This window comes from Pan paniscus, chromosome 19 (genome assembly GCF_029289425.2).
Source record: "Pan paniscus chromosome 19, NHGRI_mPanPan1-v2.0_pri, whole genome shotgun sequence".
NCBI classification, from domain to species: domain Eukaryota; kingdom Metazoa; phylum Chordata; class Mammalia; order Primates; family Hominidae; genus Pan; species Pan paniscus.
Window position 1 is genome coordinate 51,380,458 of NC_073268.2, and position 22,482 is coordinate 51,402,939.

At 51.7% G+C, this 22,482-nt stretch overlaps 2 pseudogenes; both read right to left on the minus strand.

Moving 5' to 3' along the window:
- Positions 1–5,052: 5,052 nt before the first annotated feature.
- The window catches only part of LOC100979191 (TBC1 domain family member 3D-like), a 60,475-nt pseudogene continuing 43,045 nt past the window's right edge, over positions 5,053–22,482 (minus strand).
- On the minus strand, positions 17,467–21,610 carry LOC134729510 (uncharacterized; annotated as a pseudogene).

Genomic DNA, 22,482 nt, shown 5'->3' on the forward strand with positions numbered 1-22,482 from the left:
AGGCTAAGAAAGGAGAATAAACTTGTCCAGAATCAGTGGTGAGGCTGGGATTTGAACCCCATCCTGTTGGACTCAACACTTCCTCTCAAAAGACAGGATAAGGGAGCTGCCTACTTCTGGCTTCGGGAACCGGCAGAGAGGAGCAGAGCTGGGCCAGACGCGTCAATTCCCGAGCTCTGCTGCACCCAAGGGTTCCCAGGGTCCTCTTCCTCCATTTGGCTCTTCTCTGGACTCTCCCACCTTCGAGGATTGGACTCCTTGCAGGGAGAGCAAAGCAGAGAACAGAGGAGGCCCATCTGAGGAGAGTGTGCTGGAGCAGATGGGGCACAGAGAGAGCCCCCAAACCTAAGCCTCACCTGGAGAGCGGCTCCCTGCAAGCTCAGCCCCTGTGTGACCAGAAGTGACATAGGCATTCAGGAAAGGGACTGAGGGAGGAAAGAAGGAGCCATTCCTCTTCCCAGGGGCGCCTGCCCTGGGTTCCTGAGGGAGGCTCCATGTTTACATCTGCAAAGCCCAGTCCCAAACACGCCAGAGTGCAATGCCCTCCCTCAGACCCAGGGCCATTCTCAGAGCAGCCAGGAGGCAGCCTGTCCACTCTTACCACAGGCAGGTCGCCCAGGCAGCCTCCTCTTAGAGCTCCTGAATTCTGGAGCATCAAATAGAAATGTGAAAAACAGGCTGGGCGTGGTGGCTCACACCTGTAATCCCAGCACTTTGGGAGGCTGAGGTGGGCAGATCATTTGAGATCAGGAGTTTGAGACCAACCTGGCCAACACAGTGAGACCCTGTCTCTACTAAAATACAAGTAAATAAGCCAGGCATGGTGGTCCACACCTGCAGTCCCAGTTACCTGGGAGGCTGAGGCAGGAGAATCATTTGCATACAGGAGATGGAAGTTGCTGTGAGCTGAGATTGCACCGCTGCACTCCAGCCTGGGCAACAGAGTGAGACTCTGTCAAAAAAAAAACAATGAGAGAGAAAATAAATGCGACAAAATGTTAACAATGGGTGAATGTAGGTAAGAGTATGTGGCAGGGTGTTTTTTATTCTCGCAAATTTTGTGTAGGTTTGAAGTTACCACAGAATAGCAAATATAAGAATGATTCCTGCAGACACACGAGTGATTTCAGCTGTTCACAGGGCTCAGGCAGGAAGCAGATCTCTTGCCCTCCCTCTGATCCAGGTCACTTAGTCCAGTCCCTGAAAGCAGTGGATGGACAACCATGCCACCCTCTTTCTCCAAATACACCTTATTTTTTATCCTGCCCTTTTTGTGTAGCATTAGATCATGAGCATTTTCCTCTGCTATAAATGTCCCCTCAAATATGTTGTTTCTTGTGACTCCCTAGTGTTCTACCCATTATTTCCTCGGCTGCTCCACCTTGGTGGAATTCAGTGATTCTTATGCCTTTTCACCATTGTAAGTGATGCTTTGATGAAAAGCTTTGTAGGTGCTGCACCTCTGACCAGTCTTTTCTTGAAGACTCTAAGGAAGGAGACAGGGGCATGGACCACTGGCTTTTGAAGGCATTCGGTGGGTCCTGCCATGCCGCCTTCCCACATTCCAGAAGGGGCGTCCCAGTGAACAACCCACCAGCGCGGGGCCCCGCTCCGTGGCGCCCCAGCAAGGCCAGCGTCCCTATACAGCAAAATTAAACCATTTCCCAATTCAAGGCACTCCAGATGGATCTCTCTGTTTTCTTTGATGACTGATGTGTCCATTTTTGTTTCCTTCAGAGCACTAAGACTGTGCATTTTCCCAGGACTGTCAGGGTGGTTTTCTTACCAATGTGTGGTGGTTGCGAGGGTTCAGTTGAGTCGATGCCTGAAAAGTGCTGGCCCAGCACAGGAAAAGCACCCAGTGCTTGCTGGCTGTTTGCTGTGCCACAGCCCAGGTCACAGGCTGGGTCTGCTGCTTGCTGGCAGTGCCACTGTAGCCAGGCTGCTCACCTCACTGAGCCTCAGTTTCCTTCTCTGTGAAAGGGGAGCACCTTCCTCACAGGGCTGTGGTGGAGTGAAGGCAGGTAAAGCACTTAGGAGGGCGCCCTCCCATGCTTGGCGCTCTGCAAATGCTACTAGGATTTGCACAGGAAGGAAATTGACCCTTTGTCCTATTTATTACCCATAATTTCCTTCCGGAATCCGAAAGTGGAGTGTGGTGTGGCTGGCAGAGCAGGCTGCCCAAGGGAGCCAGGAGAGGGGAGGAGGGGAGGGGTGGGAGCCGTCTTCTCCAAGGCTGCTGTAATGCTGACCTAGAGAAGACCCCCAGAGTGGGGCATGTCCCACACTCAGCTGGCCCTGCTCCTGCCACCAGGCCTGGCACACATCCGATGCTCCCTGAGTCATGTCGAGGAAGGAATGTCTAACACTTGAAAATATTCTAGAGCCATAAAGATAGTCCTGGTTGGACCCAGACCAAACCTCAAATTGGTCCCAAGGAAGATTTCACAACTTCCTTTGAGAGATGCCTCTCAGTGTCGCCTGGCGCGATTCAGGAAGTCCTTCTTGAGAGCTAACCTAAATCCTTCCTGCTCGCCCTCCTCATGCTTGGGAGAGGAGGCAGCAAGGAGGGGGGGACAGGTGGGCCTCTCGCCTCAGAGCCCATATGAGGTCCTGAGAAGGTGAGGCTGGGCCCTGATTCAGCTTCAGCACACACTATTTCCATTCCCTTCCCGTGACTCAACACGGGAGGGGCCCTGGGGCCACTCACCTCTGTCTTCTCAACCTGCAACTCCCCCCGCCCCTTCCTGGATTCCTGTGACGCAGGAATCCCTCTGGTCTGTGTGGAGGAACCCAGAGCAACTTGAGCCAGAAGTGGATGTCCAAGCCGGCATGAGTCACCCCTCAAAATCAGGACCAGTGAGGGCCTGAAGAGGCCACACCGCCTCCGGCAGCCTGGCCGCTCACTTCTCTGGGAAAGTGGCCTGGAGCTCGCATGGCATCTGGGCCCAGCCTCTGCCTCTGACCTGCACTGCCCCCTGTGTCACCCGCCTCCAGGGTGACCCTCTTCCTGGCATTCAGACAGCTCCACTCACTGCTTCACACAAACCTGTGCCACCCTGGTTCAAACATTAACCAGCTGTGTGACTTTTTAGAAGCCCTTCCCATGTTTAAAAACCAAGCTGGGAGGATGCTGCACCACTGCCATCATGGTTCTCACTGAACCGTCACAGGAAAAAGCATTTCTTGCGCCATGGCTGTGTGCAGAACAGGCTTCCCATGGCTGAGTCCCCCAGCCCCCCACAGACGCTGCCAATGAAATGCCGTCAGCCTCAAGCATAGTTCTTGGTACCCAGCCCTGGTAAAACCACGTGTCTCAGGCCTTCTGAACCACAGTGCCCAGAACTCTGGCTGGGCTTTGTCCCAGAGGACAAGACTGGCCAACCCCTGGCTGAGCTGGAAGAATAGCTCCCTCAGCTGGCAGGGACCTGCCCCTGTTGCAATTTGGACTGAGTAAATGCTGACAGGAGGAGCCTGCGTGTCAGGCCAGGATAGACAGAGGCAAACTCTGTACCCTCAGAGAGCTTAGAAGCTAGGGTTGGAAAGCATGGGAAAGGGTCAGACATCCAAGAGAAACAAGTGCTGATGTCCACCAAAAGAAAACTTACTGCATTCCATAAACTAAAATCAAACAAATGTTCTCCTGCATTGCATAGCAGAGGAAAAGACCAAATGACTCTTCCATGCAACAAGTTAGATGAATCTCGCAGATAAAGTCAGACAAAAGAATCCAGACGCAAAAGAGCATGCACAGTATGGAGTTCAAAAACAGGCAAAAGTCATCTATGGAGACAGAAGTCCTGGTGGTGGTTTCTTGGTGGGGCTGGTGGGGGATGGGGTTATTGACAGGAAGGAGGCACCAGGGAGCTTTCTGGGGTCCTGGTAATGTTCCATGTCTTCATCTGGGGTGTGATGATGGGGTGGACACATTTGTTAAAACGCATCGATTTGCACACCAACATTTGTGTATTTTGCTGTAAATTTGCCCACACTTTAAGAAGAAGAGGAGGGAAGAAGAACCCTTGGGGAGACCAGCTGGGACCCCCTGCTGCTGACTCGCGGGCGTTGCCTTCGTGCCCCATGATTGTCGGGCCATTGAGGCCTCCTGGCAGCCTGGTAGACCTAGAACTATCTAAGCCAATAAGACACAGATTGTTGGCTCCACCCCCAATTTCTGAGTCAGGAAGTCTAGGGGGGCCTTGGAATTCACATTTCTGGCAGCCTGCAGGCCATGCTGGGGCTCTGGCCCAGGAACTGTGCTTTAGAAGAGATGGTAGAACGTAGTACTGGCTACAGCATGTGCTGTGAGATCCCTCCAAGCTGGGAAGGACCCAGGTAAGTTCACAGAGGAGGTGCCCTTGAAAGATCAGTAAGATCTGAAAATGCCCAAATAAGCAGGAACTGCTGGTTCCAGGGAGGGAAGTCAGTGTGAGGCAAAGTAGAGAGGCTGGGAAGTGCGGCGAATGGCATTCCAGCCCTCAGGAGGGCAGGGCTGGCAGACAGATGTCTGAGTCCATTTCGTGCTGCTATAACAGAATACCTGAGACTGGGTCATTTATAATAATCAGACATTTATGTGGCTCGTAATTCTGGAGGCTGGGAAGCCCAAGGGTATGGTGCCGGCCTGAGCCCAGCATTTGGTGAGGGCCTTCTTGCTGCCTCATCCCATGGTGGAAATCAGGAGGGTAAGAGACCAAACTCACAGTCTCAAGGCCTTTTATAATCAGCATTAACCCATGTGTGACAGTGGGCACCTCATAACCTAAACACCTCCTATTAGGCCCCAGCTCCCAATACCATTGCACTGGGGATTAAGTGTTGAATACACGCCTTTTGGGGGACACATTCAACCCTCAGAAAGAGGACATTGAGGCTTCTGCTTAGAAGGTTTTGTTCTGCATGATAAAGCTTGAAAATAGGAGGAAGCTCCAGAAAAATGGCCCTCCCCCACCCCTACCAGGGGATTATGTTCCAAAGTCAGAAAGTGAGGCACAAACCACATGTGGTCATTTACCTGTGACAACCTGTGATTGGCCTATGAAGGTAGATAGCCTAGCTCAGTGCTAAAGGGCCGGAGCAGACGCTGAGTTCACTGGCTGAGTGCCAGGTAAAGCCATCCGTGTGCACTGAGCGCTCATATTGGATGACAAACCTGGATAAAGAGCCCTCCAGCCCTTCCCTGTAACAAGCAGGAGCTGGGGCAGAAGGGCAGAGGTGCAGCAAAGCTGAGTCTAATGTGGGGAGCAATGTGGGGCAGGGGCAGGGCCAGGGCCAGGAAAGGGCCTGCAGCTGTTGGTAGGCTAGCGGGTAAACAAACCCATTACAGTGGAGGTGTGCTGCTGACCGCCTTTCCTACAAGCTCATGGGCCGCCTTCACAGCACTTCCCCTGCTGCTTTTTCAGTGTAATCTTACAGCTATTCTCTCAAGACACCATGTTAAACACTAGTGGAAAAGTCACTGTGCAGAATTACCATATAATCTAGTAATTCCGCTTTCGGGTATATACCCAAAAATACCCAAAAAATAATTGAGATCAGGGTCTCCAACAGATGTTTGTTCACCCATGTTTATAGCAGCATTCTTTTTTTTTGAGACGGAGTCTCACTCTGTTGCCTAGGCTGGAGCGCAGTGGTGGGATCTCGGCTCACTATAGCAGCATTCTTTACAACAACCAGAAGGTGGAAGCCACCCAAATGGCCATCAATATACAAAATGTGGTCTGTGCGTACAATGAAATATTCAGTCTTACAAAGGAAGGAAATTCTGGCACGTGCTACAATATGGAAGAACGTGAGGACGTAATATTCCGTGAAAAGACAAACTCTATATGATTCCACTTACGTGAGCTAAGGGAAGGGGAATGGGGAGTTACTGTTTACTGTTCATTGGAGACAGAGTTTCAATTTGAGGAAGACAAAAAGTTCTTGGATGGATGGTGGTAATGGTTGCACAACAATGTGAATGTGCTTAATGCCACTGAACTGTGCACTTCACGATGGTCAAGACGGTAAGTTTAATGTGGACAAAAAGAACACACTATGTTTGGCCAGGAGCGGTGGCTCGTGCCTGTAATCCCAGCACTTTGGGAGGCTGAGACGGATGGATCACTTGAGGTCAGGAGTTCGAGAGCAGTCTGGCCAACGTGGTGAAACCCCGTCTCTACTAAAAATACAAAAATTAGCTGGACATGGTGGCGGGCACCTGTAGTCCCAGCTACTCAGGAGGCTGAGGTAGGAGAATTGCTTCAACCCGGGAGGCGGAGGTGGCAGTAAGCCGAGATTGCGCCATTGCACTCCAGCCTGGGCGAAGAGTGAGACTCTGCCTCAGGAAAAAAAAAAAAAGAACATGCTATGCTATGTTTGTATTTAGGATCTAGTTTAGCTACGTCTAACAATAGTGGCTTTAACAAGACAGAGGTTCGTTTCTCCAGGACACTGTCTAGGGGTGGCAGGGCAGGGCAGGGCTGCGGTGGCAACTTTGCTCCATGCAGTCATTCAGGGATCCACCCTCCTCTCTCCCATCCCTAGGGTGTTTCTCTCATCCATGTAGCTCAAGACAGTGCGCCATCATGTCCACATCCTAAACAGCAGGGTTAAGAAAAGATGGAAAAGGGCTTGCCCTCCTGCTTAATAATTTTTTTTTTTTTAAGACTTGGTCTCATAGCTCACTGCAGCCTAGCCTGGGCTCTAGCAATCCTCCCACCTCAGCTTCCTGAGTAGCGGAACTATAGCCACATGCCACCATGTCCCCATGTCCAGCTGAACTTTTTTTTTTTTTTTTGGTATTTTTTGTAGAGGTGGGGTATCGTTATGTTGCCCAGGCAGGCCTTGGCCTCAAGTGATCCTCCCATCTCGGCCTCCCATAGCTCTGGGATTACAGGCATGAGCCACCGTGCACAGCCAGCTCCCACCTCCCTTGAAGCACTGTCATTTGGGGCCTCTGTTCTAGAAGGGGGTGCAGTTGCTGCTTGGTGTGCTGTCCATCCCCTCCACAGGATGGCAGCTGCATTTAATCTCCCGTGGCCACCATGGAGGTGCTCTTCTCAGGTTGGCCTTCAAGAGAGAAGCCTCTGCAAGAAGTGCAGTCAGCTGACAGCCTCCAGCTACTTGAGGGTCCTCCACCATATTCAAATCATCCTGCCCAACCTGGGACCCCACTACTGGCCATCTTTGCTCCAGAGACCTCCTGGGGCCGGCTGAGGCTCCCCCGCCCAGCTCTCCAGTGGCCCCTCTCCTTCACAAGCATTGTGCTTGGTGCGCTCCAGGCTCTCCCTGACTGCTCTGCCCCTCGCCCCTTTCTCCTTTACAGCTCCTTCTCCTAACAGTTCTTGCATTTCTAACTCCCACCTGTTGTCTACTTCCCAGGGGAGCTGAACTGACACCTTTGCCCCAGGCCATATCCCCAGCACACAGACGAGGGCCTAGCACATAGTAGGCGCTCAGCAGAATTTCCAAGTGAGCACAAAAAACATGGTGGGCAGTCAATACATGTGTGTTGAACTCAGCAAATTGCAAAGCAGCTGGGAAACAGCCATCGCCGGCTCCCCTGAGCGTGGTGCTCCCGTAGCCTGTGTCAACCGCGGTGCTTTGCCAATGCAAACAGGAGTGAAGAGTTAGACCCAGGCCCACTCCAGCTGCTGGGCCCCTTGCTCAACACAGCCCCTTCCTGCCACCTGCAGGGTGGGGTCTTCCTGAGCCCGCAGAGGGCACAGAAGGAAATACCTGCTCCCGGCCATGCAGGCCTCCCTGGCATGGGCACCCTGAGAGTCCTGGTCCCGGGAGCCAGGAATAACAAAGAGGCTGCCAGGGCCGGGCCCCTGGGATGCTGGCTAAGGGCAGAGCATGCCTCCTGGTTTGCTGGGCAGGAGGCTGATTGGACTAAATGGGCTTTGTTGATGATGACCCTTTGTTCCTCCATGGAGGCTCCGTCTGAGGAGAAGTTTTGGAGGCTGTTCATTCTCCCTGCTTCCCCTGCTGCCACCCCAGAGGCAAGGAGAGCAGCCTCCCAGTGGCCTGCTGGTTGTAAGAGTCAGGTGTGGGAGGTTGCATCATGTGCTTCTCTGGACTCGTGGTCTGCAAGGACGTGTGACAAGTGTGGCTGTAGGTTGATGAGCTGTGTGCGGCTTGGTAATGGGCAGTGGATGAGCCAGGGGGAGCAGCAGATGGCCCAGCCCCAGCGATGAACATGGGGGAACTGGGTCCGTTGTAGGCAGGAAGGAGACGTCAGCAGCAGCAGCCCTGGGGCATGGTGGGGGGTTGCAGGGGTGCCAGAGACAAGCCAGAGATGCCTGGATGATCCATTCCGCAGAGATAACAATCTCGAATCCAGGGCTGGGCCTGGCTGTGACTTGGTCTGGCCAGGGGTCGTGAGCAGCAGGTGTGCTGATTGTAGTTAAGAAGCCATCGGTGTCAGACCAGAGTCCTCGGGCTCTGCACCTGAGTCTGCTGCGAGAGGAAAGTGATAGGGGCTCAGGCATGTCAAGGAGGTAAGTGGGCACGTGAAGATGGGGCTCCAGGAAGGGGACACGAACACAGCAGTTCTTGGGGCTTTCTCCTTCAGGGACAGGGGCAGGAGGACGGCCACCTGGCTTCACCATGAAGGGCCCAAGAGCATGGCATGGAGGGAGAGGCAGATCTAGAGAGAACACCGGCTGGTCTGCGGAGGGAGGCGGAGGAACGGGTTGAAGAGGGAAGAATTACTGACACAAACTCTGAAATGACAAAGGAAAAGAATGACAAATCCGATTACACTAACATGAGCAACTTCCAAAGACCAATCACAAGAAACAAAACAATCACAAAGTCCCCACCAACATGGCTGAAAGTAAAACAATTAGCTGAGAAGAAATATTTGTCACCTACAGACCATGGCAGACAGAGGATTTTATTTTAAAGCACCCTACAAATCACTAAGAAAAAAGCCCCAAAGAAATAGCAATCTGGAAAAGGATACAAAGAGGGAATGTGCAGAAGAAGTGCCAGCAGCTGCCAAACCCACGGTCCACAAAATCCTGGATCAAACAGGCAGGAGACAGCATGACAAGGTGCCACTCTCTGCCCATTGGGTCCGCACAGATTTAAAAACAAGGACCCGGTATTGCCAAGGATGTGGGGAAAGAGCCCTGTGGGTGAGGGTGTCAATTGGACAATGCCTGTCAACTTCTAGAATAATCATGTGTGCTTCCCTTTGATCCAAGAATCCCGCTGGGGGGAATTATTCCTGTAGAAATGTTTGCTCAGGTGTGCGAAGACACCTGCGTAAGACTTTTCATCTCAGCATTGTGTGTGATGCTGATGCCACAGCGTGGTGCCAGGACACCTCCTGGAGAGGACCCAGAAGGCCCGGCCACAGGTGGGGGTCATGGTGCCATGGTCCCTGCCCAGAGGATGCCTGGCTGGTGTGGAGGCAAGAGGGAGGTGGTCCTGGAGGCAGCGCTGCCTTTATCTACCCACAGGAGCGCACTGGACAGGGGTCCTGTGCGTGTGGGATCGGTGTCCCCCAGGCCCCATCTGCCCTCTGGTGCCCAGTGGCATTGAGCAATTGTCTTAGCCACTCTGACCTCCACATCCTCCTCTGTGAAACGGGGTGCGACAGGACTACCGCTTGGGCTCCTGAGATCCTGGCATGCATAGTGCTGTGTCAGGCGCAGTTCTAGGCCCTCTACCTTCACTGGGCCTAGGCAGCCTCCTACCAAAGGAGGATGAGAAGACACAGAGAGGCTGAGCAATTGCCTGAGGTCACACAGCTGCCCAGTGACCACAGAGGACACAGCTGGTGTCCCATCCATCAGTCACCCACCCTCCCCATGCAGGACTCGCCTCTTCACGTCTAAGCCTGGGACGCCCGAGCAGGATCCTTGGGCTGCTTCTCCCAGCTGCAAGGATGGGCAGGCTCCACCACTGGAGGCCTGGAGAGTCCCTGCCCCAGGAGAGGGTCTCAGCTAACAGTGGCTATGGGGGTGGCGGACAACTACTCCAACCCCTTGCTCCTCAGCAGGGCAACCTCTGGGGCCTGCTCCACACTGTCTCCCAGGGCTCCCCACAGCACAGAGCCTGGTGCTTCCCTGGTAACTGCCTTGATAACACATACTTTACTGGCTTCTTCCCTTCCCTCCCTCTCGTGCCCTCCCCTGGGCCTTCCTGCATCTCCCAAGCCAAGCACTTGCTCTGGAATCCTTGTCCTGGGGTCTGACTCTGAGCCCCTGCCTGAGACAGTGGCAAAGCTGGAGTTGGGCCAGAAAGTCGGGCTCCAGAACCTACTTTTTAAAAGTTTTTTTGTTTGTTTGTTTTTTAAACAAAGAGGCAACAGGGTCTTGGTTCGCACTGTCATTCAGGCTGGGGTGCAAGGGGCAGGCAGCCTGGAACTCCTGGGCTCAAGCCATCCTCCTGCCTCAGCCTCTCCAAGCGCTGGGATTGCAGGTGTGACCCACTGCAGAATCTGTTCAGTGGGGCGGCTGGACTGGTTTTGACCCACTGTACTGGTTTGCAAAACTTCCCACCCGGCAGTCTCTGGACATTTTCCTAGATTGTGACAAGGGGCCGCTGCCAGGGGAGAGTGAGGGACCCTTTACCCTCTGTGCCCCTCTGTTCCTGGATCAGAGCCCTGAAATTTATTGCACCCACCCACCCCAGGGACAAAGTCCTCTGCACAGGGCAGGCAGCCAGCCCCTCGACCAAGGCCTCAGGAAGGTAAAGAAGCCGGGTGCTCACCACCTGACTTTGGTCCAGAGCAAGTGGTCCAGGGCTCCATCCCGCCTAAACTGGCTTCTCCCAGCCCCATCCGGAACCCGGGGTGCAGAGGAGCCCAGTGGCGCCACCTGCTGGGGACCATCAAGAGGTGCTGGCACCTGGTTCTCTGCTGGATGCCAGGCAGCCACTCTGGAGCATCGAGGGCTGTCACCCAGGAGGGCTGTCACCCAGGAGGGCTGTTACTCAGAAGGGCTCTCACCTAGGGGGCTGTTACTCAGGAAGGCTGTCATCCTGCAGGGCTTTCACCCAGGGCTGTCATCCAGGGGGGCTGTTACCCAGGGCTGTCACACAGGAGGCATGTCACCCAAGAGGGCTGTCTCCCAGGAGGGTTGTCACCCAGCAAGGGCAGTCACCCAGGAGGACTGTTAACCAGGAGGGTTGTCACCCAAGGCTATCACCTATGGCTGTCACCCAGGACGGCTGTCACCCAGGAGGAGCGTCTGCCCACCCACAGGTGCCGAGGGGCCTTTAGATAAGGCCTGCTTCAAGCTGCTGGGGTGTCCTGTGGCAGCCATCACACAGTGTCACAAATGGGGTTTAACACAACAGAAGTTTATCCTGTCAGGCCACAGTCCAGGATCGAGGGGTTGGCAGGTTCCGCCCCTCCTGGCCCCTTCCCTGGCTTCTGCTGGTGGCCGGCAGCCCTCGGTGTTCCTGGGCTCTGGATGCAACCTCTGCCTCCGTCTTCACGTGGCCTTCCTTCCTGTGTCTCTGTGCAATGTCCCCAGCCTTATAAAGATACCAGTCGCCGGGTTAGGGCCCTCCCTCATCCAGCAAGACCTCCTCTTCCCTTGATCACAGCTGCGAAGACTCTATTTCCAAATCACGTCACCTTCACAGGTGCTGGGTGGACGTGACTTTTAGGGAGGTCGCTACTGAACTCAGCACAGAGGCTCAGCTCAAACAGGGCCCCCTCCACGCAGCCCTGCCCCACCCCTTGCAGCGTCCCCTGTCCTCTGAGCCCAGCAGGGCGCTGTGGGCGGCTGGATGGGCCTGCACCACACCGCACCCGGCTTGCTGGTTGTGAAGCATTTTCTCTCTACATCTACCTCACAGCACGCAGCTGAGCGGCAACTCCTCGGGGAGGCTGAGCTGGGTTAGGGGCCCCTTTTCAGTGCCCCACCGCCCGGTACTGTCCCAATCTTAGTGCCGTTCATGCATTTAGTAGGGGTGTGACAGCCCCCAACCTGGTGTGGACACTACAGCGGAACTTTGTTCTGTTTTCAAGGCACTGTCATTGATGTGTGGGCCTGGAATACTCAGAGTGGAGTCGGGTTTTACGGGTTGAAGCCTGGAAAGAACTGTTGGGTTTCTGTGTGTAGCATCTGCTCCATGACATGATATACAAGAAGGAAGAATAGAAGAGGCTGTGATCCCAGCTGCTTAGAGAAAGGGTTGCGGTTGCAACGGTCAAAAATGGCAGCCCAGTGAATCCCGTTGTCCATGGTGTTGAATTCTTGGAGACAGGTGCCTCCCTGCCAGCCAGCAATTTGAAAAATGATGTTCAAGATTGTTTTGATTCAAGTGTTTTGATTCAAGACAGGGATGGGTGGGACAGGGGGTGGATTTCTGCCCAAAGCACTTCTATGTGGGACCAGCAGGGCAAATGGCTATGGACCAGCACGCAGCCAGCTAAAGGGAAATTGGTGTGTGGAGATGTGCTCCTGAGAGTCAAGTGCTTAAAATGTGAATCAAATGTGGGAAGTGCCAAGAAATGTTATATCAGGACATCATTCCAAATTTGGAAATAGAGGAAAGGCGGGCAGTGGGGAGACGACCTATTGTTGAGCCACACTACCCCAGCCAGGAGAGAAGGTCTTGGGGAACCCCTCTTCTTTTTGTCACAAGAAAAAAGTGTATGTTCATAGTAGGGGACAATTATGATGATATTGAACAATCATCATTAAAATGATATCACCTATATTTATTGATGACACTTCATAGTCTTCATGTAAGCCATTCTAAATGGCTGCAAAATGTTCATTTTATGGGGCTGACCATGACATTCTTAAGTTTCCCCTATTGCTGAGTATTCAGAGACTTTCCAGCTTTGGGTTTAAAAGTGATACTCGCCAGGTGTGGTGGCTCACGCCTGTAATCCCAGCACTTTGGGAGGCCGAGGCAGGTGGATCACTTGAGGTCAGGAGTTCCAGACCAGCCTGGCCAACATGGTGAAACCCTGTCTCTACTAAAAATACAAAAATTAGCTGGGCGTGGTGGCGGGCACCTGTACTCCCAGCTACTCGGGAGGCTGAGGCAGGGGTATCACTTGAACTCGGGAGGTGTACGTCGCAGTGAGCCGCGGTCACACTCCAGCCTTTGCAACAAGAGTGAAACTGTCTCACAAAAAACAGATAAATAAAAATAAAAGTGATACTCAAGTGCATGTGTTAAATTTTGCCCACTTTTCGGATTATTTCTTCTGGAAGGATTCCTAGAAGTGGAATTCCTGAGAAAAAGGAAGGCAGGGCCTTTGAGTTCCTTGATCAGTGATTTCACACTGTTGGGCCAGGGCCAATTTGGCTTTTAGCTGAATTTGATTTGGCCCATGCAAGCCCATGCCACTTTTGAATGCACATGAACTTTGTTTTTTTTTTTAAGAGATGGATTCTCACTCTGTTGCTCAGGCTGGAGTGCAGTGGCAGGATAACAGCTCAATGCAGCCTGGTCCTCCTATGCTGAAGTGATCCTTTCCCCTCAGTCTTCAGAACAGCTGGGATTACAGGCATGCATCACCATGTCCCGCTGATTTTTTTTTGGTAGAGACAGGGTCATGTTATGTTGCCCTCACTGATCTCAAACTCCTGATCTCAAATGATCTCCAGCTTCATTCTCCCAAAGTGTTGGGATTATAGGCATGAGCAACAATGGTTGGCCTGTACCTAAATTTTTTCCCCGCAAATCAGAATTTCCACAAAATCATGTGTTTTGTACCTACATTTTTAAAAGTAAGACTTCTGGCCAGGCGTGGTGGCTCACACCTGTAATCCCAGCACTTTGGGAGGCTAAGGTGTGTGGGTCACTTGAGTTCAGGAGTTTGAGACTAGCCTGGGCAACATGGCAAAACCCTCTATTCTCTAAAAAAAAAAATACAAAAATGAGCTGGGTGTGGTGGCATGTGCCTGTAGTCCCAGCTATTTGGGAGGCTGAGGCATAAGAATCGCCTGAACCCGGGAGGCAGAGGTTTCAGTGAGCTGAGATCATGCTACTGCACTCCAGCCTGGGCGACACAGAGAGATCCCGTCTCAAAAACAAAAAAAGGAAAGTTTCCCACCAGAATGAAGATTTACAGCTTATCCTGGAAAATCAGAGCTGCCTAATCAATCAGTGTAATCCACTGCATTACAAGAATGAAGGAGAAACATGATCTTTTTTTTTTTTTTTTTGGATACAGGGTCTCTTTCTGTCACCCAGGCTGGAGTGCAGTGGCGTGATCTCAGCTTGCTGCCACCTCCACCTCCTGAGCTCAAGATCCTCCCAGCTCAGCCTCCTGAGTAGCTGGGACTACAGGCACACGCCACCATGCCTGGCTAATTTTTGTATTTTTTTGTAGAGACAGGGCCTCACCATGTAGCCCAGGCTGGTCTCTAACTCCTGGGCTCGAGCTACCTGCCTACCTTGGCCTCCCAAAGTGCTAGGATTACAGGTGTGAGCCACCACACCCAATTGATAAAGCACATTTATTAGTTTATAGTTTATACTTTAAAACAAAGATGATAACAGCCCTTTCCCAAAACAAACCTCCTCGCCTGGGGACTAAACTGCCTTTGTAAGACTAACAAATTAGCCACAAGATTAGAAATTATGGTTTAGGAGTCATGCAGCTGGAGGCTACAAGATTCTGACCCTCCCCAAATTGCTCCTGGTAATTACATCCCTATTAAAAAGCTTAAGATCAATGCTTGAGAGATTTTGCCAACTCAGCACTTGATGGATCAACTGGCACCACCCAGATTGATAAACTGGCTCATCTGATTTTGTGGCTCCTATCCAGGAACTGATTCAGCTCAAGAAGACAGCTTCGACTCCCTGTGATTTCATCTCCAACCCAAGCAATCAGCACTCCCAACTCACTGGCCTCCCCCACCACCTACCAAATTATCCTTCCAAACTCTGATCCCCGAATGCTGATGGATCATGCAAATGGAGACTGATTGGAGTAATAACTCTGGTCTCTCCTACAGCTGGCTCTGCATGAATTACTCTTTCTCTATTGCAATTCCCCTGTCTTGATAAATTGGCTCTTTCTAGGCTGCAGGCAAGATGAACCTGTTTGGCAGTTACATCTTTCCTGGGGTGTCCACCACAGAGTGTGGAAGGCAGGTGTGTGGGCCTTTCTGGCAGCTGCCTGTGGTTTGGCCAAGCCCTGCCTCCCCCATGTCCCCCTGGGCTCCATCCTGTCTCCACTTGCATTTAGGGGTGGCTGCTGCTCTGGGAACATTAGAATCCAGAAGAGAGATGGAGCCACATCAGTTTTTTTCAGGCATCTTTCTAAATGTTTGTATCCAAGTTAATCGCCCTTATTCACTGTGGCATTGCCTTTCTAAGCAATTACCTCTGTGCCTGCTGCTAAAGAACTTCTCACCCAAGGGGGGCAGCCTGGGCACTACCCTGGGCATTAAATCTTGTGTTTGATGTGCTCTTGTAATTTTACTTTGTTAGAACCAAATATTTACATGATGGGTTTGGGAATCTCTTCTTTTAGCTCCCGATCCAATATGAAATTCAGGAAACCAGTTTGTGATAAACTGCATCTGGCCATTAAGGGGGCCCCTGGGTGACCCCAACAGATTCACACCAGTGTATGAAAATTTGCCTGCATTTCGGAGAAGATAAATGGGCTTTCCCTCTTCAGATGCCTGAAGGGAGCACTTTGAGCTGAGTGGTACGTGACCTTCCTCTAGCCCCGGGGCCCTCGGTGGACCTGGGCTGCCTGGCAGGCACTGGAACTTCCCTGGATGTTCCCTCCTGCACCAGCACCATTGCAACATATAGACCCAAGTGTGACTTATTCTGGCTTGGTGTGTATGCTTTTCCTTGTGTCAAACTGCTGTTCTTTTGACAATTCAGGAAACTGTTTTGTTTACTATAACTTTGAAAACAAAAATGGTAACAAAAACATTCCCATGACTGTGCTGTAGTTGGAGAATTTATTACAACATATTTACACCTTCCTTTTCCCTCTCATTTTCAGGAGCTGTTTCAGGACTCCTCTTCTTCCCCTAATAACTTCAGCCTTTCCTATGTCATAATAAAGCTACATTTTCTTCTGAAAACTGGCAGGTTCTCCCTTCCTGACACAAGCAGCCAAAGGGAGGGTGGCAGGAGGAAGAAGGGCAGCCAGGGGACACTGGCCTGCATGGGGGCGTCCCTGGTCCGAGTCAGTGGCCACAGCTGCAGCCTGGCTTTGTGCCCAAAGTCTTGTCTGGGTGTCAGGAAGGCCACGCACTCACATTTCATCCCTTTCCATGACTGGCTCGCTGTTTGTTGACCCTTGTTCCTTCTTTTTTGAGCAGGAAGGTGTCATCAAGGACTCTGTCCTTGGATGTGCACGAAAGTCACCTGAGGCCCTTGACGTGCAGGAATTCTTGCCAGCCTTGGATTGCAAGCCCCAGGCTATGGTACAGCAATGTGCATTTTGTAGCAAGCTCTCTGTGTGATCGGAGAGTCACAAATGGAAAGAAATAATATAATCAGTGGAGAGAAGATGTGCACAGCTATTCAAGTGCACAGTTCTGTGACATACCACAAGGTGGGGGTGGACCTGTATGACGTCTTCTCCTAGCAGCCCCCACATACTTCCCCTGCCCTCAGTGGGCCAGGAGTCTCCTGCTTGGCCTCATCTTTGATTCTGAAGCCTCCGAGATCTGAATACTTGTGCCCCATCCTTTTTCAGATGCCTCTGTGGCAAACTTTTGTTATTTGACTTTCTTTGCATGAAAACACCGAGAACACCAGAGAATGCCCCAGGGTTTCAGACTTAGTCCTGTCTCTTCATATTAAATAGAACCATTATTGTGTTCCCCTGGGGGAAGCTTCACTCTGCCTGGGTCCCAAGACCTTCCAACCAGCAAAGCTCCATTTCTCCAGGACAGGCGTAGGAAAACTTTGTGACTGAGACATTCGGTGCAATACTGAACATCGTCCACTTTCACACCTCCACTCTCAGAACTACACCTTCTGGCTGTTGGGGAGTCAGCACCGTATATTGGTTTCCAGTAGAAAGCATAACATTTATCTTGTAAGACAAACCATCACTTCAGCATAACTGAGCGATCGTAAGCTCAGTTGCTTCCAGGTGGCGGCTGACATAGTGAGAACAGTTAGTTCCCTGGTCAGGGGCTACTGCTGCATGCCCCTCACTGTGAATGGGGTACCTTGGTCACAAGCAATGCCGTGTGGTCTGCTGTGATGGCAACAGGCAGGGCTGGCGAGTCTATGTCCAGGTAGGGGCTCCCTGCATTGAAGGCCGATCTCAGCCTTCTCCACAGTGTGGGCAGCCTGTCCACAGGTGGCCAACCGGTCCTCGTAGGAAACAGTGCCAGGCCAGGGATCGACACCAAGTCTCTCATCGGCAGATGGGGCACTCGGCAGTGGTGTTGGCCTGGTCAGCCTGGTCAGGGCATGAGCAGGATGCTGAGACTCTTGTGTCTCATTCCTGTCTGATGGCCATTTTGTCCGTGGGTCTATCCGGCAGGCAGGGTGGCCAGGGAAAGGAGCTGACTCCATCCACCCGGCGTGCCGTTTTCCCCACCTCAGGATCAAGAGCATCCTCTGCAGGGATTCTCTTTGGTGGGAACATGGGAATGTGGATGAAACTATCTTCACAGTCAGAGCTGCTGAGGCAATGACTGCAGGGCGCCTCTGTCCTCTGGGAAGCCCAGCTGGAAGGCTCTTGGCAGTGGTGCCTGCTGTGGCTGAGACAGGGGCTAGGCTGTAGGACAAGGCTTCCGGGAGAGGGGTCGTGCGGCAGGCAGGGACGCGAAGCCTCCAGGTGCCATGTTAGCATAGTGGACTAGGACACTCAGGGCGCTGTTGGGCCAGGCTCCGGGGTGCAGACTGCCTGCACTGCAACAATGAGGCTGGGAAGAGGCAGCAGTGTTCACAGCTGTTGACCCCCTTGAGCCAGCCCTCTACATCCTCATCAGTGCACGGGCTCAGCGTCTCTGGCCTGGCTTCCCCAGGTTCTCTGATGTGAATCCTTATAGCATCAGGGCTTTCAGTGCCCTGGTCCCCTGCGTGGTCACCTGGAGGCCTGCAGTGCCCCTCTCCTCCTCGGACTCAGGTTGAAGCCAGGTCCATCTGGGCTTGGGACTTGGGCCCTGGAGGAGGGGCTCTGACCCACGGGTGGGGTCACGGGCCCCAGGGCATGCTGCTGGTTGGCTGGGGCTGTGGGAACTCCATGCTCAGCCTTCCCTCCAGAGGCCTTGATGGGACCAAGTCCCCCCATTGAATGGGATTTCTCAAGGCCCACAAGCCAAAAATATAAAATAAAAATAAAATAGCAGTAAAAACTAAGGTCCAGCAGCCATCTGGGGCTGCAAGGCAGCTGGGCAGGTGCTGCCTGGGCTCCTTCCACTCCAAGTTCTTCTTCTACCAAGGGGAGTCACAGGCGGGTGCCACCTTGCTGCTGGGGTGTCTCTTGACCTGCCTCTTCTCTGTTATAAGCCCGGGCAGGGCCTGGTGTCGGGGTCCCAGTGGGCTTGCTGGGCAGGGTCTGTCGTTTTGTTCCAGGGCTGTCCATGGAAGATGTCGAAGTGACAGAGTCCCAGGAGCCATGTTCAAAAGGGCAGCACAGGAAACATGGACCCCCAACATGCAGGTCTGTGTGGAGCTGTGGCATAGAGTTCCCGGACAAGTGTTTCCATGTAATACAAAGCCTGACCTCACCGGGGGACAGGCTGACCTCATCTTGAGCTTCTGGGGCCCTCAAAGAGTGGCTTGCTGCCCTGGGTTCTCAGGAAGCCCCCTTGTGCTGCTGGGCCTCAGCCTCGGCCTTCGGGACAGCCCTGTCAGGCCAGGCTGGGGGAGAACAAGGCTTTTGTCCCAGGGGGACTGATGGCATGAGCTCCTGGAGCTGAGCTGGTGGGGTGGGGAGGGCCAGTCTGTCCCCCTCACAGAGGGGCCCAATGCCAGGGGTCACCCTCGAGGACTCTCACTGCATCTTGGCTGAAAAAAAGAAACATCTTCACCGAGCCCATAGGGTCCCTTCAGGGCGGGCCCCACAGACCTGGGCCTCTGGAGTCCTCGGGGTCCCTGTGTGGCCCCCTGGCCTGACACTGAGGATGCCCGAGAAGCCTTGCAGGCTGCTGATCCCAGGGTGAGGGCTGTGTGCAGCTTGGGGTGGGGGAGCTTTCAGGGAACCTCAGGTCACTCCTAGAATGGCCCCCTGGGTTCAGGCTGGCTCAGGGCTTCCTGCCTCCTGCCCTCACCTCAGGGCTGTTCGGCAGCCCCGATTCAGGACTCAGGTGGAAGAAACCTTCACTGTCACCCAGCACCTCGCATGGGGGCCTGTCTCCACAGCAGGTGAGAAGTGAACGGGCACGGGTTCCCCTCTGTCCTCCAGGCCGTCCACCCCATGCCAGGGCTACAGCAATCCCACACCCTGCTGAACTCTTGCTTCTGGCTCTGGGTCAGGGCTTTCCCCGTCCCCTCTGCCCAAATCCTCTCTGGGTCAGGGACACTGATTCTCTTGTCTCCCTGGCTTGTCGTCTTGACACCCTTGGAGGGGCACTCAGGAATGAGGGGTTCCTGCTGCTCTCTGAGGCTACTTGAAGGTGGGGGTGGAGGCTTCCATAGCTGGGTCTGACTGCCCCAGTGTCCCTCAGGGCCCTTCAAGGAGGAGAGGGGGACAATGTGGAAAGTGGGGGAGGGGTGTTGGGGGTTCCTGCCCATGGCCCCTGCCTGTCCACACAGCATGTCCAGCACACACACACACATGTGCTCAGCGCCTGCCCTGAGGAGCGGCAGACCCATTTGACTTTCTTAGAGTAGAGGAGGAAGAGGAGGAAGAAGAGGTGCAGGAGGAAGGCCAGGTAGGAGGGCTGGTGGGGCCAGGGCACTCCCCACCATTGACTGCCCCAGAGGGAGACTCGGGAGGGGACCTGGTGCTGGAGCCCACCTCGGGGTGGCAGGCCCCAGTGTTTCCCTGTGAGTTCCTTCATGGAGGTTTGAAGGTTCCTGAGGACGGTGTTGTCCTCCAGGACCCGGCTCTGAGAGAGTTGCTCCTGAAACTCCCAGACGGTGCTCCAGGAAAGCTTCATGAGGTGCCCTAGGGACAGGGTGGCCATCAGGCCAGGAGGGTTCCCTGGTGGGGGAGATCTGTGCCTGTACCCCATTTCTACCAGGCCCACCTCCCACTGGGTGGTGCCTGGTCCTTCTTGGCCACCCCGGGGTCCAGCTGTGCACAGGAGGCAACAGCTGGGGAAGGCCAGGCAGAGAAATGCTCACCACACTCCTGACTTTCATCTGGGTCATGTGGGGAGTGGTCTCAGTGTCATCACGTCTTGCCCAGCCCACCAGGCCAGACCCCCCATCAGGACAGAGCAGAGAGTCATAGGGACAGTGTGAGGATGCTTCCGCATCTGACCAAGTATACAGTGTTTGTATGTGATTAAAGTTAAGTGGTTATCCACTGAAAACTGATGAGTATGAAGTGTAAGAACTTTTATGCAAGCCTCATGGTAACCATAAAGAAAAACTTTCGGCCAGGCGTGGTGGCTCATGCCTGTAATCCCAGCACGTTGGGAGGCCAAGGCAGGTGGATCACGAGGTCAGGAGTTCAAGACCAGCCTGGCCAAGATGGTTAAACCCTGTCTCTACTAAAAATACAAAAATTAACTGGGCGTGGTGATGGGCACCTGTAATCCCAGCTACTCAGGAGGCTGAGGCAGAGAATTGCTTGAACCCACAAGGCAGATGTTGCAGTGAGCCGAAATTGTACCACTCCACTTCAGCCTGGGTGACAGAGCGAGACTTTGCCTCAAAAAAAAAAAAAAAAAACCTTTCACTAGATACAAAAAAGAAAGAGAAATCATTCTATATATATCACTAAAAACAAAAAATCAAATCACAAAGGAAGATAGAAAGCAGGAAGTGAGGGAAAAAAATTGCTGAACAGAACATCATTAACCAAGTGGCAATAGTAAGTCTTAAGTATAAATAATTACTTTACATGCAAATAGATCAAATGCATCAACAGATTGTCCAAAAAGATAGAAAACGAAGGTCCAATGATATGCTGTCAACAACACTCACCTTAGACTTAGTAGAAGGAAATAAATAAAAAGATTAGAGCAAAAATAAATAAAGCAAAAATAAAGTTGTATACTTTAAATACACACAAGGTTTGTCAACTATACCTCAATAAAGCTGTAAAAAGAAAAAGAAAAAATGGTGCAAAATTTTATTCGTGCAAGAAGAATAAGTTCTAGATACCTATTATACAACATAGGTCCTACAGTACATTTTACAGTACTTTATACTTAAAAAACTTGCAACTGGGTGCGGTGGCTCACGCCTGTAATCCCAGCACTTTGGGAGGCTGAGGCAGGCAGATCATGAGGTCAAGAGATTGAGATCATCCTCGCCAACATGGTGAAACCCCGTCTCTACTAAAGATACAAAAAATTAGCTGGGTGTGGTGGCGCATGCCTGTAGTCCCAGCTACTCAGGAGGCAAAGGCAGGAGAATCATTTGAACCGAGGAGGCGGAGGCTGCGGTGAGCCAAGATGGCACCACTGCACTCTAGCCTGGTGACAGAGCAAGACTCTGTCTCAAAAAAAAAAAAAAAAAAAAACTTGCCTAGAGGGTGTATTTTATGTTGTGTTTTTATCACATAAAATAATAATAAATAAGAGCACCAGGGAAAATTTTGGAGTTATTGGATATGTTTACAGAATAGACTGTGTTGATGGTTTTACAGATACATACTTATCTCTAAAACTATCCAACTTACATATTAAATATTTACTGCTTTTTGTAAGTCAATCCTTCCATAAACTCATTTTGTAAAAGGCAGATAAGTAACAGAAGGAAAAATAGAAACAAAGAACAGGTGCATGAATAGAACACAGTTAACAAATATGGTTTATTATTAATCCAATTATGCCAATAACTAATCAATGGTCTAAATTCATCTCTTAAAAGACAGATGTAGAGTGAATCAAAGAACAAAATGCAACTGTATGGCATCTTCAAGAAACACTCTTTAAATATAAATACACATATAGTTTAAAAGTCAAGGTATACAGAAAGATACACTATACTAAGACTAATAAAAATAAAAGCTTGTTTTGAGACAGAGGGGACTTTAGAACAAGGGAATTCATCAGGGATAAACAGGAACATTTGTTAATTTTAAAAGGGTCAATTTTTCAATCACGGATATCAATGTACACATATATGCCTCAATGTATATGCCCAATGACAGAGCATCAAAACACAAGGCAAAAACTGATAGAACTGCAAAGAGAACTAGATACATCCAGTATTTTAGTTGAAGATTTTAATACCCTCGATCAGTAACAGACAGACATGGCAGACAGAAAAATCAGGACTATCCTAGTTGAACTCCCCCAGCATGATTAATCAACTGAATATAATAGATATCTATAGAATACTTCCACCCAGCAACAGAATAAGGGAACGTCTACCAGGATACACCACATTCTAGGCCATAAAATATACATTGAACAATGCAAAAAAATTAGAAATCACAAAACACATGTTCTA